The sequence below is a fragment of the Diabrotica virgifera genome, chromosome 9 (assembly GCF_917563875.1).
Source record: "Diabrotica virgifera virgifera chromosome 9, PGI_DIABVI_V3a".
In the NCBI taxonomy this organism is placed as follows: domain Eukaryota; kingdom Metazoa; phylum Arthropoda; class Insecta; order Coleoptera; family Chrysomelidae; genus Diabrotica; species Diabrotica virgifera.
In genome coordinates this window covers 47,141,068-47,153,722 of record NC_065451.1, presented here as the reverse complement: position 1 = coordinate 47,153,722, position 12,655 = coordinate 47,141,068, and the positions used below count along the sequence as shown (strand labels likewise).

General features: G+C 32.5%; 1 long non-coding RNA gene across 1 annotated transcript; it reads right to left on the bottom strand.

Moving 5' to 3' along the window:
• Positions 1 to 10,426: 10,426 nt before the first annotated feature.
• LOC126892457 (uncharacterized) lies at positions 10,427 to 11,948 on the bottom strand. Its single transcript, XR_007700843.1, has 2 exons — positions 11,603 to 11,948; positions 10,427 to 11,255 (listed from the first exon to the last, which is right to left on the bottom strand). It is a non-coding gene; the product is annotated as an uncharacterized LOC126892457 (long non-coding RNA).
• Positions 11,949 to 12,655: the final 707 nt, after the last annotated feature.

Sequence of the window (12,655 nt, the reverse complement as noted above, 5' to 3'; positions counted from 1 at the left end):
ACATTTTCTATATGAAGCCAGTTGAGATATGAGATTTTTCCAGTTTTCACTGTATGCCTTAACTCAACGGTTCTCTCCAGTTCTTTCTGTGTTGACAGTCCCCTTCCTGCAGATTTCTTCAGTCCATTGCTTCGTTCACTTAATCTCTAAAAATTCACAAGGAAAAAGTTTTCCTGTAGTTGGCTGTATACCAGATAATACAAAAAACAGTAAAATCCTGTATAAAAGGTATATTTAAAATCCCTAAAAAAGGCCACATCAAAATCACAACATAACTAGTTTTCGACTGATTTACCAGTCATCATCAGTGTTTACCTAAAATGAATATCTATCTATCTATCTATCTATCAGCGAGGTTCCTACAGCCTCTGCCGCTTCTCGCATTTCGACCGCCATCGTTTTCTGTCCATCCGTTCGTCTTCTTTGATGGCTCTATCTTTCATGATGTGCCGTACATTTTCTTCCCAGGCAACTGAAGGTCTTCCCCTTCTTCTTCTTTGGTGTGGTATGTAATTTAAAGCTCTCTTTGGCCATCTATCTTCATTCATTCGTTTCACGTGACCATACCACACTAGTTGTCTAGTTTCAATTTTATCTACACTGGAATATACAGTATGTGTCCTCCTTCTAATATCTTCATTCCTGTAAATAATTGATGGATTCGACCGTTACTTGATGGAAGTAGAAAACAAACGTTTTCAGTTTTTTATTGTTAGATCTTCATTCCTGATGTGATCTTTTTTAGATATACCACACGCTCTCCTTAGATAATCCATTTCTACTACTTCTATTCTTTTCCTATCTTTTTTGTCATCTGCCAAACTTCTGCCGCATAAGTCATAATAGGCTCTACCAAGGTACGATAGATTGTAAATTTCGTTTCTTGCCTTATATCTTTAGACCACAGTAGAGAGCTCAGAATGTTTACCGCTTTTTTGCCATACTGCGTTCTCTTTTCGATGTCTCTTTTGGTAGTGCCTTCTTTAGATATTATAGATCCGAGATATTTATATTCATTACATCTTTTCGTGGTTCTAATTTCTAACTCTGGATCTTCTTCATCATCCCCTATTTTAAGATACTCTGTCTTTGACATATTCATATTGAGGCCCCATTTTCCATATTCTTTCTTTAGTTTTCTAAACATTCTTCCTCATCATTCGCTACGACTACCTGATCGTCTGCAAAAAACAAAGTTGTTAGACATTTACCACTGCCTATGTCTATTCCCATTCCGGATACTTGTTTCCTCTACTGCTCTAGCGATGCTTGAATATATATTTTAAATAAAGTCGGAGACCGACAACATCCTTGTTTAAGCCCCTTTAATATAGGGAATGATTCAGATATAAAGTTTCCTTCTTTAACGACACTTCTTGCATTTTTGTATATATTTGCGATAGCATCCACATACTCTCTACTGAGACCTACCTTCGTCAATGTTTGAAACAGTTTTTTCAAAGGTACCGTATCGTATGCCTTCTCCAAATCTACAAACAATAGGTGGGTAGATAGATTCCTTGCCTTCCGTTTTTCTATTACCTGCTGCAGAACGAATATATTATCAGTGCACGATCTTCCTGCACGAAATCCACTTTGTTCTTCCATGTCTTCGTATTCTGATTCTATTCTTTTCTTTATTATTCGACCATACAACCTCCCTACTGAGCTGGTAACAGTTATTCCTCTATAATTAGAGCATATGCGTTTATCCCCTTTCGTGAATACTGAGCTGATGTATCCAACATTCCAATCATCAGGGATATTTTGTCCTTTTAAGCATTTATTAAATAGTTGAACCAACATCTCATGTAATATGTTTGGTCCGTACTTTACCAACTCAATTGGGATGTCTCCAGGTCCTGCTGCTTTACCGTTTTTAGATCATTTGAGGGCTTCGCTTAACTCTCCGGTTGTTATCTCAACTATTTGTGTATGTTCGGCTAATTCTTCCATTTCGATCTCTTGGAATTTACATCTATCTTCTGTCAGTAAAATCTCATAATGGTGTTTCCACTGTTTAAGATCTATTAACTTTATGTTAGATTTTTCCTTTGCTTCCCTCTGGAGAGACTTTATTACCTTCCACGCTTGCCCAACTCTTGTTCCACCCATATACCTATCCACTTCTGCGCATTTTCGGTCCCACATCTCATTTTTACTTTTCACTACTTCTCTTCTTACATCTCGATTTAATGCTGCATATCTCTTGTGATCTTCCTCCTTTCTTGTTGACATCCATTTCTGATAAGCAGTTTTCTTCTTGTTTACTAACGTTTGCATATTCTCCGACCACCATTCTGTATTTTTTATTTCATGTTTGTATTTATACCCCAAAGCTTCACTTGCAGCCTCATGAATGTATTTTTTAATTTGCTGGTATAATTCTTCCGCTGTTATATTTTCTCGTCCCACATTTTGTAATTTTGTGGCCAGTCGTAATTTATATAGAAATTTCGTTTGTATTTATACCCCAAAGCTTCACTTGCAGCCTCATGAATGTATTTTTTAATTTGCTGGTATAATTCTTCCGCTGTTATATTTTCTCGTCCCACATTTTGTAATTTTGTGGCCAGTCGTAATTTATATAGAAATTTCGTTGAGTCTTCTTTCAAGCTTTCTAGGTTATATTTATGAGATCTTACTTCTTGTCCCTTTTCTATATTCTGTACCTGAGTATTATTGTTTTTGCGATAGTTAAATATCACGTTGGCCATAAGTAAACGATGATCGGATCCACATTCTGATCCACGGTATACCCTTACGTCAGTGGTTTTCAGCTGGGAAGTTTGACGTTGAATTACATAGTCGATTATCGAGCGCAGATTCCTAGTAGGTTGTATCCATGTAAATTTGTGGATGTCTCTATGTTGAAAAAATCCATTCATAATCTTGAGAGACATTGTTTCACAAAAATCTCTAAGGGTCGATTTCTCATACCTGCGTTAATCTATGGTTCAGTTGAACCAGGTTCACCGGTGATCTCTGGTTTTGTTTGGAATGCATTTCTCATTTCACGTTCATGTCAGCGCTCGTTCTACAGCTTTCGAGAAATGCCAATAGATGGCAAAAGGTAAAAAACTGTCGCCATTTTGAACTACCTTTTTTATGCTGTTCTTGAATAAAGTTAAATTTAAGTATTTATAGTCAAATAGTCATTTTAATAATTATAAATAAATATTATAAAAACAAAAATAATGTTATCGTTTATCGTTAGGCTTAATATAATAAAATAGGATATATTAATATTATGACAGCGTTTCGTGTTAATACAACGCATGCGTAGTCCATGAAATCATCTGAACTGAGTTCTGAAATCTTTGAACGGCCGAATTCCACCGTTCAAGCATCGTTCAAGTTTAAACTGCCATCGGTTGAACGTGCGAATTGAGAAAGACGATTTTGACTTTAAACTGACGTTTACTAGAAGTTCAGGTTAAACTGGAGTTGAACTCGATATGAGAAATTGGCCCTAAGGGTCGATTTCTCATACCTGCGGTAATCTATGGTTCAGTTGAACCAGGTTCAGCCGTGATCTTCGGTTTTGTTTGGAATGCATTTCTCATTGCGCGTTCATGTCAGCGCTCGTTCTACAGCTTTCGAGAAATGCCAATAGATGGCAAAAGGTAAGAAACTGTCGCCATTTTGAACTACCTTTTTTATGCTGGTTTTGAATAAAGTTAAATTTAAGTATTTATAGTCAAATAGTCATTTTAATAATTATAAATAAATATTATAAAAACAAAAATAATGTTATCGTTTATCGTTAGGCTTAATATAATAAAATAGAATGTATTTATATTACGACAGCGTTTCGTGTTAATACAACGCATGCGTAGTCCATGAAATCATCTGAACTGAGTTCTGAAATCTTTGAACGGCCGAATTCCACCGTTCAAGCATCGTTCAAGTTTAAACTGCCATCGGTTGAACGTGCGAATTGAGAAAGACGATTTTGACTTTAAACTGACGTTTACTAGAAGTTCAGGATAAACTGGAGTTGAACTCGATATGAGAAATTTGCCCTAAGACGCATTCCGTTGTCATTGGTTATTTGTTCCCCATATCTTCCTACGACTCTATTATTTTCTTCTCTACCCACTCTGCCGTTTAAATCTCGTAGTACATAGATTTCACAGTTATCTTTAACTTGAGAGATTATTTCATTCATCTTGCCGTAGAAATCGTAAATAAAATGCAAATAAAATGAATATAACCTGATAAAATAATGCAAAGATATTGAAATTTTGACTAAGGTTAAGAAAATTATAGGTTATACTCACGTGCAATATACATGCTAACCACCAAGATATTGTTTGACAAAAATATGTGGGTCAAAGCCCAGTAAAAGTTGTCCGTCAAGGAAATAATGGTTTAAAATGTTACATCAAACTAGGATGTTTAAAATATTTGGCTAATCTGCCCCAGGTAACATCTGAGCTTTGGTTATGACTAGTTCACATGTTAAAAGTATACATATTTGTATACTTTTTGTATATTCTTATTGTTGTTTTTATAATGATGTTTTTATCCCACAGTACCGGATTAAATTTTCGTATGCACTGCATGCACTCTCTTGTTTGTTCTAGTCCATTTTTTTTATATCTTCTTTAGCTGTTCCTTTGTTTGATATTATGAAACCTGAATACGTACTTGTCTATTCTTTTATTATATTTCTTTAGGTTTATTTCCATCCCATTCTTTATCAGTTCCTGTTCCAGAATTTAAAATTCCTATTGCAGTTTCATGATAAAGCTGAGGTCATCTTCATCTTGTGTGATTACTATTTGGTTGTCAACAAAACTTAGAGTATATAGGTAAACGATTCCTACTGGTATATCCATTTCTTCACACTTTCTTTTCCATACAATTAGGGTTTTTTCAGGAATATGTTGAACAGGGTAGGGGATATGGAGCAGTCCTGTAGCGATCCCTTTGTCATCTTAAATGGACTGCATCTATTACCCATTTTGATAGCTACTTTTTTATTCTTTATGTTCTATTCTTTTATTCTACTCTTTTATTATTTAGTCTTTTTCGCCGCCTATGGATTGTAGTGAGTAGTCGGTTGTAATCTGAGCTCCCGAAAAAGTAACATTTTAATAAGGAAATTCAGCGAAAAATTTCCTAATTTTTCAGTAGTGTGAATATAAAATAGTTTTGGTGCTGTGAGTTGAAAAAAAAAATTGGAACACTATGGTTATTACAAGAGAAGTAAAAGAAGCTTTTGAAAATGCTGTAAGTCAAGCCATTATAAAAAGTCTCCAAAATAAAGATATTATAAAAAGTCTTACTGATAATGTCGCCGTAGCCATTATAAATACCATTGAAACCCGTCTAGGTAATTTAGAAGAAACAGTGGCGTCACTTAAAGTGGATATTAACTCCACTAAAACAAACTTGGAGCGCAAAATAGAAGAATTGAACGAGAAATTTGATCGACTAGATCAAGGGAACCGGCGCATGTGTCTACGAATTTTTAATCTAAAGGAAAAGGAGAAAGAAGACACCAGAAACGAAATAATTAACCTAATAAATTCTAAAATGGGTTTAAATTTAAAATATGAAGATATTAACTTATGTTATCGAATTGGTAAACAAAATAAGGATAAAGCTAGGGCTGTGTATCTTAAATTAAATACAATCGAGAATAAGCAAACAGTCTACGCTAAGAAGAAGCTACTAAAGGGTACTGGGGTAGTTATTAAGGAAGATCTCACTAACTTAAAATTGGAATTGGTAAATCAGCTAACCAGTCTTGTGGGTTTAAAAAATGTGTGGACTGACAATGGTAAAATCTACGTCTGTCGAAACGGTAACGTAAAAATAATAAAAAATTCTAAAGACTTTGATGAATACAGAACTCATTATAATTTGTAAATAATATGTGTTTTATCAATTGTATTATTGCTAATGCTCTCTAGGTTTTAAGGCTTTAAATTTTTGTTTTCGATACCATTTTTCTATTTCGCTTTAATAAACGATTGATTAAATTTTGGGATATCAGGTACAATTTATGACTAAATGCTTGAATATCTAGAAATTTTAGATAATAGTCAGGAAATCGATACAAAAGAATATAATAATTTTCAAGATTACTTACTTGAACTGGAGAGGGTAAAATGGGAGAATGGAATTGGTGTGATTCACTTTAATATTTGAAGTTTACAAAAGCATTTTGATGAACTGCTCATATATTTAGAATCAGGTAAGGATCTTTTGGACATAATTATTTTATCCGAAACTAGGGAGGTAAATATAAATGATTTTCATATTCCGAATTACGGAATATATTATAATGAATCGTGTATAAATAAATGCGATGGTACGGTGATTTATATAAAAGATAATATATCATCTACAATTAGTACTATAGAGATAAATGATAGTAAATTTCTCCGCGTGAAATTTTTAACGAAACATTTAAATACTTATTATTCAGTTGGGATAACTGCCTATTATCGACCACCTGCAACAAATACTCAAATATTCTTAAGCGATCTGGAACAATATCTGCAGCAGTTGGATATGCAACATCTTGAAGTTTATGTAGGTGATATAAATATCGACTTGTTAAAATCCTATACACCCGATACAACTAGGTATCTAAACATATTAAATACATATGGTTTCATCTCTTATATAAATAAACCTACAAGAGTTACTTCTGATTCTAAGACAACAATAGATCATATATTTATTAGGAAAACTAATAATATAGAAAGTAAAATTGATATAGATTCGATAGTTTTTCAAACCGATATGACAGATCATTTTTCGCCATTTGTTTTGATATCCTTTAAAAGCTGTGACAGTATAAATACAGAACATAAAGAAAAAAATTACAACAAAAAAATTGACTTTAAAAAAATAAATAATTATTTAAAAAATGAATCATGGTCTGAAGTAATTAATAATAATAATGTTCAAATTTCTTACAACAATTTCATTAATAAAATAAACACAATTACAAACTCTTTCACTAAAATTGTTGTCAACAAAAATAACAAATACAAAAAATTACAACCATGGATATCTACGGCAATAATAACATCCATTCATAAACGTCATATCCTCAAAAAACAACTAAATAAAACGCCTACACCCATTCTAGAAGCACAGTATAAGGAATATAGAAATAAACTTAATGTGTTAATAAAAAAACAGAAAAATGATTACTATAAACAAAAATTATACGGTACTCATGGGAATACTAAAAAATTATGGAATATTATTAATGAGGTTGCAGGAAGTAAAAATACACTAGATATTTCTAATATTGATATTGTTAATGAAAATGGGGACTGCGTTAAAAATAATACAGATAAGGCAAATGTGTTTAATAATTTTTTTTATAAACTTAGGAATGAAAATGGCAAATAAAATAGAAAATTCAAATTTACCTGATAATTTGTTGAGAGATGTTTATATAGAATCGTCTATTTTCTTAAAACCGGTAACGCAGGCCGAAATAACTATTTTGATATCTAATTTAAAGAATAATTGTTCTCCTGGTCCCGATAAGATTAGTAGCAAATTAATAAAATATATTCATCTTAATATATTGGGCCCATTAACCCATATAATAAATCTCAGTCTCTCAACAGGACAAATACCTACGCAATGGAAGCAATCTATAGTTTCTCCCATTTTCAAAAGCGGTTCTAGAAATAAACTAACTAATTATCGACCGATATCTGTAATAAATAACTTTGCTAAATTATTTGAAAAAGTATTAACAAATAGATTGGTTAGCTTTCTGGATCAGCATAATGTTCTTTCTAAAATTCAATACGGTTTCAGAAAAAAATCCTGTACAGAAGATGCCGCATTGAATCTAGTTGAAACAATAATTAAAGCTCTCGATAATTCTAAAAATGCCTAGCAGTCTTTCTGGATTTGGCTAAAGCCTTTGACACGGTATCTCATGCCAAACTGTTAGGTAAATTGAATAATTATGGTATTCGGGGTATTGCATTAGATCTTTTTAAAAATTATTTAACAAACAGAACGCAGCAAACTAAAATCGGTGACAAAATAAGCACTAATATTAATGTTCAGATGGGGATACCACAAGAAACGGTGTTAGGACCTATTTTATTTCTCGTATACATAAATAGTATTGCAACAATCCAGAATTTTGAGGGACAGTTGGTATGTTACGCAGATGATACTGCACTCATAATTACAGGAAATACTTGGGAAGAAGTGCATTTTGCGACAGAGGTTTGTCTTAAAAATATTAGAATTTGGCTAAATCATAATCTTTTAACTTTAAATGTCGAGAAAACAAAATATGTAACATTTTCCCCAACAGTTACGGACCAACCATCTTTAAAGATTAGACTGCATAATCCCAGATGTAAAGATAATATATGTGATTGCCCCATACTAGAACAAACCCCTGTAATAAAATATTTGGGTGTTATGATTGATCATCACACAAGGTGGTCACATCATATTACCTATGTCTCTAAACGTATAAGAGCTTTAATACATAAATTTTATAAAGTAAGGTTCATCCTATCTAAGTCCAATCTTATTATGATGTATAATTCATTAGTTGAATCAGTTCTAAGATATTGTATAACTATTTGGGGTGGTGCATTCTCTACTAATTTAAAAAATTTGCAAACTACACAAAGTATTTTACTTAGAATAATATTTAAAAAACCTAGATTACACTCAACATCTCTACTCTACCAAGAAACAAAATTATTCAAAATACGTCAAATTTATATACACCAATGTCTCCTAAGGACCCAATTTTCAAAAGTAAAAAACAATAAAAAAACTTCAATTACTAGAGCAGCTACTAATCTACATCTAAATACTAATTTATTTAAAAAAACTGTGACGCAGAGATCATTTTCCTCTTATGGTCCTAAACTATTTAATATGTTACCAACGCATTTAAAAGAAATTAATATAAGACATAAATTTAGTAAAGAAGTAAAGAGTTTAATTATCAGTAACCCGGAAATGTTTAAAATATTTGAAAATGTTTTAATTTGATTTGCACAACCAATTCGTATTTTCTCCTTTTTTACTCTTTCATCTAATCATCTAATAATCATCTAATAAAAAAAAAACTAAATCACATAAACAGTTAAAATCTAAAAAGAAATGTATCGATTTGCTATTGTTATTGAATGTTTTGATTTATATTTTACTTTAATTTATACATATTATAGACAGTGTATTTAATAAATTATATGTACATTGTATATTATATTGACTGACATCAGTGGGAGGTATCCGACAAACAGATGCCTTGTGTCTAGGTCTGCCTCCGGATGAATCAGTCAGTATAAGTATATTAATTAGGTCTGTTATATGTATATTGTATAATAACTAAGTGGTTGAATAAATTATTTGAAATTATTTGATTCTTCTGGAGTGTTTTTACTGCTTTTATTAATATTCGCGGGACTTTGATGTCTTCAATTGGTTCCGATAGCTTAGTTCTAGTCATCCAGTCATAGTCTTCTTCTTCTTACAGTGGCTATCCGTTTCAGATGTTGGCAATCAGCATAGCTATCCTAACTTTGCTTGCTGCTATTCGGAATAGTCCGTTTATGGATGTATTGAACCACTTTCTCAGGTTTTGAAGCCAAGACATTTTTCTTCTCCCGGGTCCTCTTTTTCCAAATACCTTGCCTTGAAGAGTAAGTTGCAGCAAGCCATATCTCTGTCCATTCCTCATAACATGGCCAATATACTCTAGTTTGCGCTCCATGATGGTGTTAATATCCTCGCATTCCTTGCTCGATCTACGGAGGACCTCAACATTAGTCAGACGATCCACCCACGAAATTCTTAAAATTGCGTCTGTAACACCACATTTCGAATGCCTCGAGTTTTCTTAAAGAAGCTTCTAAAAGTTGTAACAAAAATGTGGGGTACTTCTGTTTGAGTAACAATTGGGAGAAATATCTAAACTCCAACAGAAGTAGGCAAAGAAGGGGAGGCAAATGTATTGGAATGAAGGGGCTTCTACGTTGGGAAGCAAATGTAACAAATACTACCTTAGCGTACAAGTAGTACTTGTAGGGGAATGTGAAATGAAAGAGTCAGATGGTAAACTATTGACAGAAACAGAAGTAGATGGATGAAACTGAACGTAGTTAAGCTAGCAGGGTATAGAAGAGAATGAGCCCTTGATACTCAAGGATAGTTCGGCCAATTTTCGCGCCGTCAAAGACAGTAAATCTACAGAATATAGATGATGGATATAAAGGGAATATCAAGATGAACAAAGACTAGAAAATATAGAAAAATAACAATAAATCGTGGGCGCCAGTAGAGCGTAGACTATGGCTCTACCAGGTATTCTATACTGCTGCACTCGTGCTAGTTAGTTGCTATGACAATAAAATTAGTAAACCTAGAAACATATGACAACCACTAGGTAATAAAAGAAATATTATGCAACCCAATCAATAGTGTATTTAGCTTTTACTTATATGTACAATAAATTCGTATATGTACCAACGAGGTATACCCTAAAATTAATAAAAAAATATTTTACTAATAAAGTATGTACAATTTACAGTCTACAGAGTAGTTTAAACAAAAGAGGAACAAAGTCCACCCCTAAAAATTGGTTTGAAATGTCAAGTCCAATTTATGGTACAAAAATGAACCGACACACTACTCGAGGTAAAACTCTACCTTCATGTGCGGTTACAATAATAAAAAAACAAATTAAATGGTCAATTACCCTGAGGGGGACGAAAGCCAAGGTTCATTAATTATAATATATAAAAAAAATAATTACCAAATTTTCTCCGGATAGTTGAGCTCAATTACCTTTACACGTGAGAAAAGAAACAAAAGAAATTAATTTATTAGAAAAATGCAAATTTGAAGCCTTGAAGAGGAGGTATTATTTATTATTAAAAAGTGAAAATATTTAAATTATTTCTTTTGTTTTTGTTTGAAAAAATTATGAATAACTTAGTGGAGTATAATGTAAACTTATTTAATTTTATATTTTTAATAGATATTGAATGTTCCAATTATTTAGAAAAAATTAATGTTCTTGAGAATAATAATAAAAAAAATACTTAATCACTGTCCAACACCAACTAACGTAAAGTCTTTTCCAAAGTTCCAAACAAAATAATGATAGTCCAAAAACCAACTCAAAAGACGATTCCAGCTCCTAGGCTACCCCGTGACTGCTGCTAAAGTTTTTTATTTCATTTCATCCCTGATGTTAGTGGGATGAACATTTAAGTGGTTCCAAGTGGCTAAAAGATACAAACCCATTGTTAATTTGGGTAATCAATCTTATGGAATTAGGAAATAAGTTGGAAGTTAAACTTCCAATAAAAACTGGTCAGGATCCATTAAAAGAAGTGTTGTTTTTTTTTCTGTACCAAAAACATAGGTTCCACTTGACCTTGAATAACTTTATGGAATTTTATATAGAAACATGTGGATTTAGAGCTAGGAATGATATTAAAAATTGTATCTATAGATAGTTAGTCGAAATATATAATAAAGACAAGAAGAAATGAAAAGAATTTATGGAAATTATAAATTTTCCGGTCATCAATATGGCTTCCTATATGAATGAAGTAATAATACAACTTACCCGATAGCAATCATCCCAAATTTTTACCAAATTAATACTTTTCTTCTTCAACAAAACAAAACTTTCTCCTCCTTCAACTTAATTACGATAACTTCCGTATAAAAAAAATAACTAAAAGGTGATTCCTTTTTTTGTTCAAAAAGCCACCGACCACTTGGAACTTATTTATTTGGAGGTTCAGCTAACAGTGAAACTTTTTAAAAATTTGACAGTTCTTCTTGATACTTGCGACAGCGGCTACTCGTGGAACTAATGTCCAGTGTTGGCGGTGTTGCAAGATGGAAAAGTAGCATTTTATAAATATTAAATTATTGATTTTTAATTAAAATATTTTCATTAAGTAACGTTCCGTTACAAAGTATGCACGCCTCTACTCCGTATAATAACGTAGAGTATAATAACCTGGTATAATAACGTTCTTAAAAGATACTTCAACAATATTTTTTTCCCATAATCATCACTACGGTGATGATTATTACAATTACAATCTGGTCATAATTGACCAATGAGCAATTTTAATCTAACCTAAATTATTAATGTTTCTTAAAATTAAGAGCTTGCCCCATAGCGTCTCTTATCTAACCTAACAAGATAGTGCACTATTCTAGCATACACATTTCAACAATATGAACGCTAATCTCGCTTTTCCTATGCGTTGTTTTGTTTCACTTAAGTGGTCCCATTCAATAACATAGCCAAACTCTTTAAAAGCCACAACCTTAATCTGGAGATAAAATTAAGGCTCCTACGATGTTATATCTTCTCAATATTGTATTACGGAGTTGAATCCTGGACACTCACTGAAGCAATGGAGAACAAATTTGAAGCCTTCGAGATGTGGCTATACAGGCTAGTTCTAAGGATAACATGGACAGACAAGATAACCAATGAGACCGTATTACGAAGAGTGGGGAAAGAAAGAGAGGTGATGTATACCATTAAAAAAAGGAAGTTAGAATATCTCGGATGCATAGTGAGAAACGGCACTAAATACAGATTACTGAAAGTAATCCTTCAAGGTACAGTATTCGGAAAGCGAGGAATCGGGAGAAG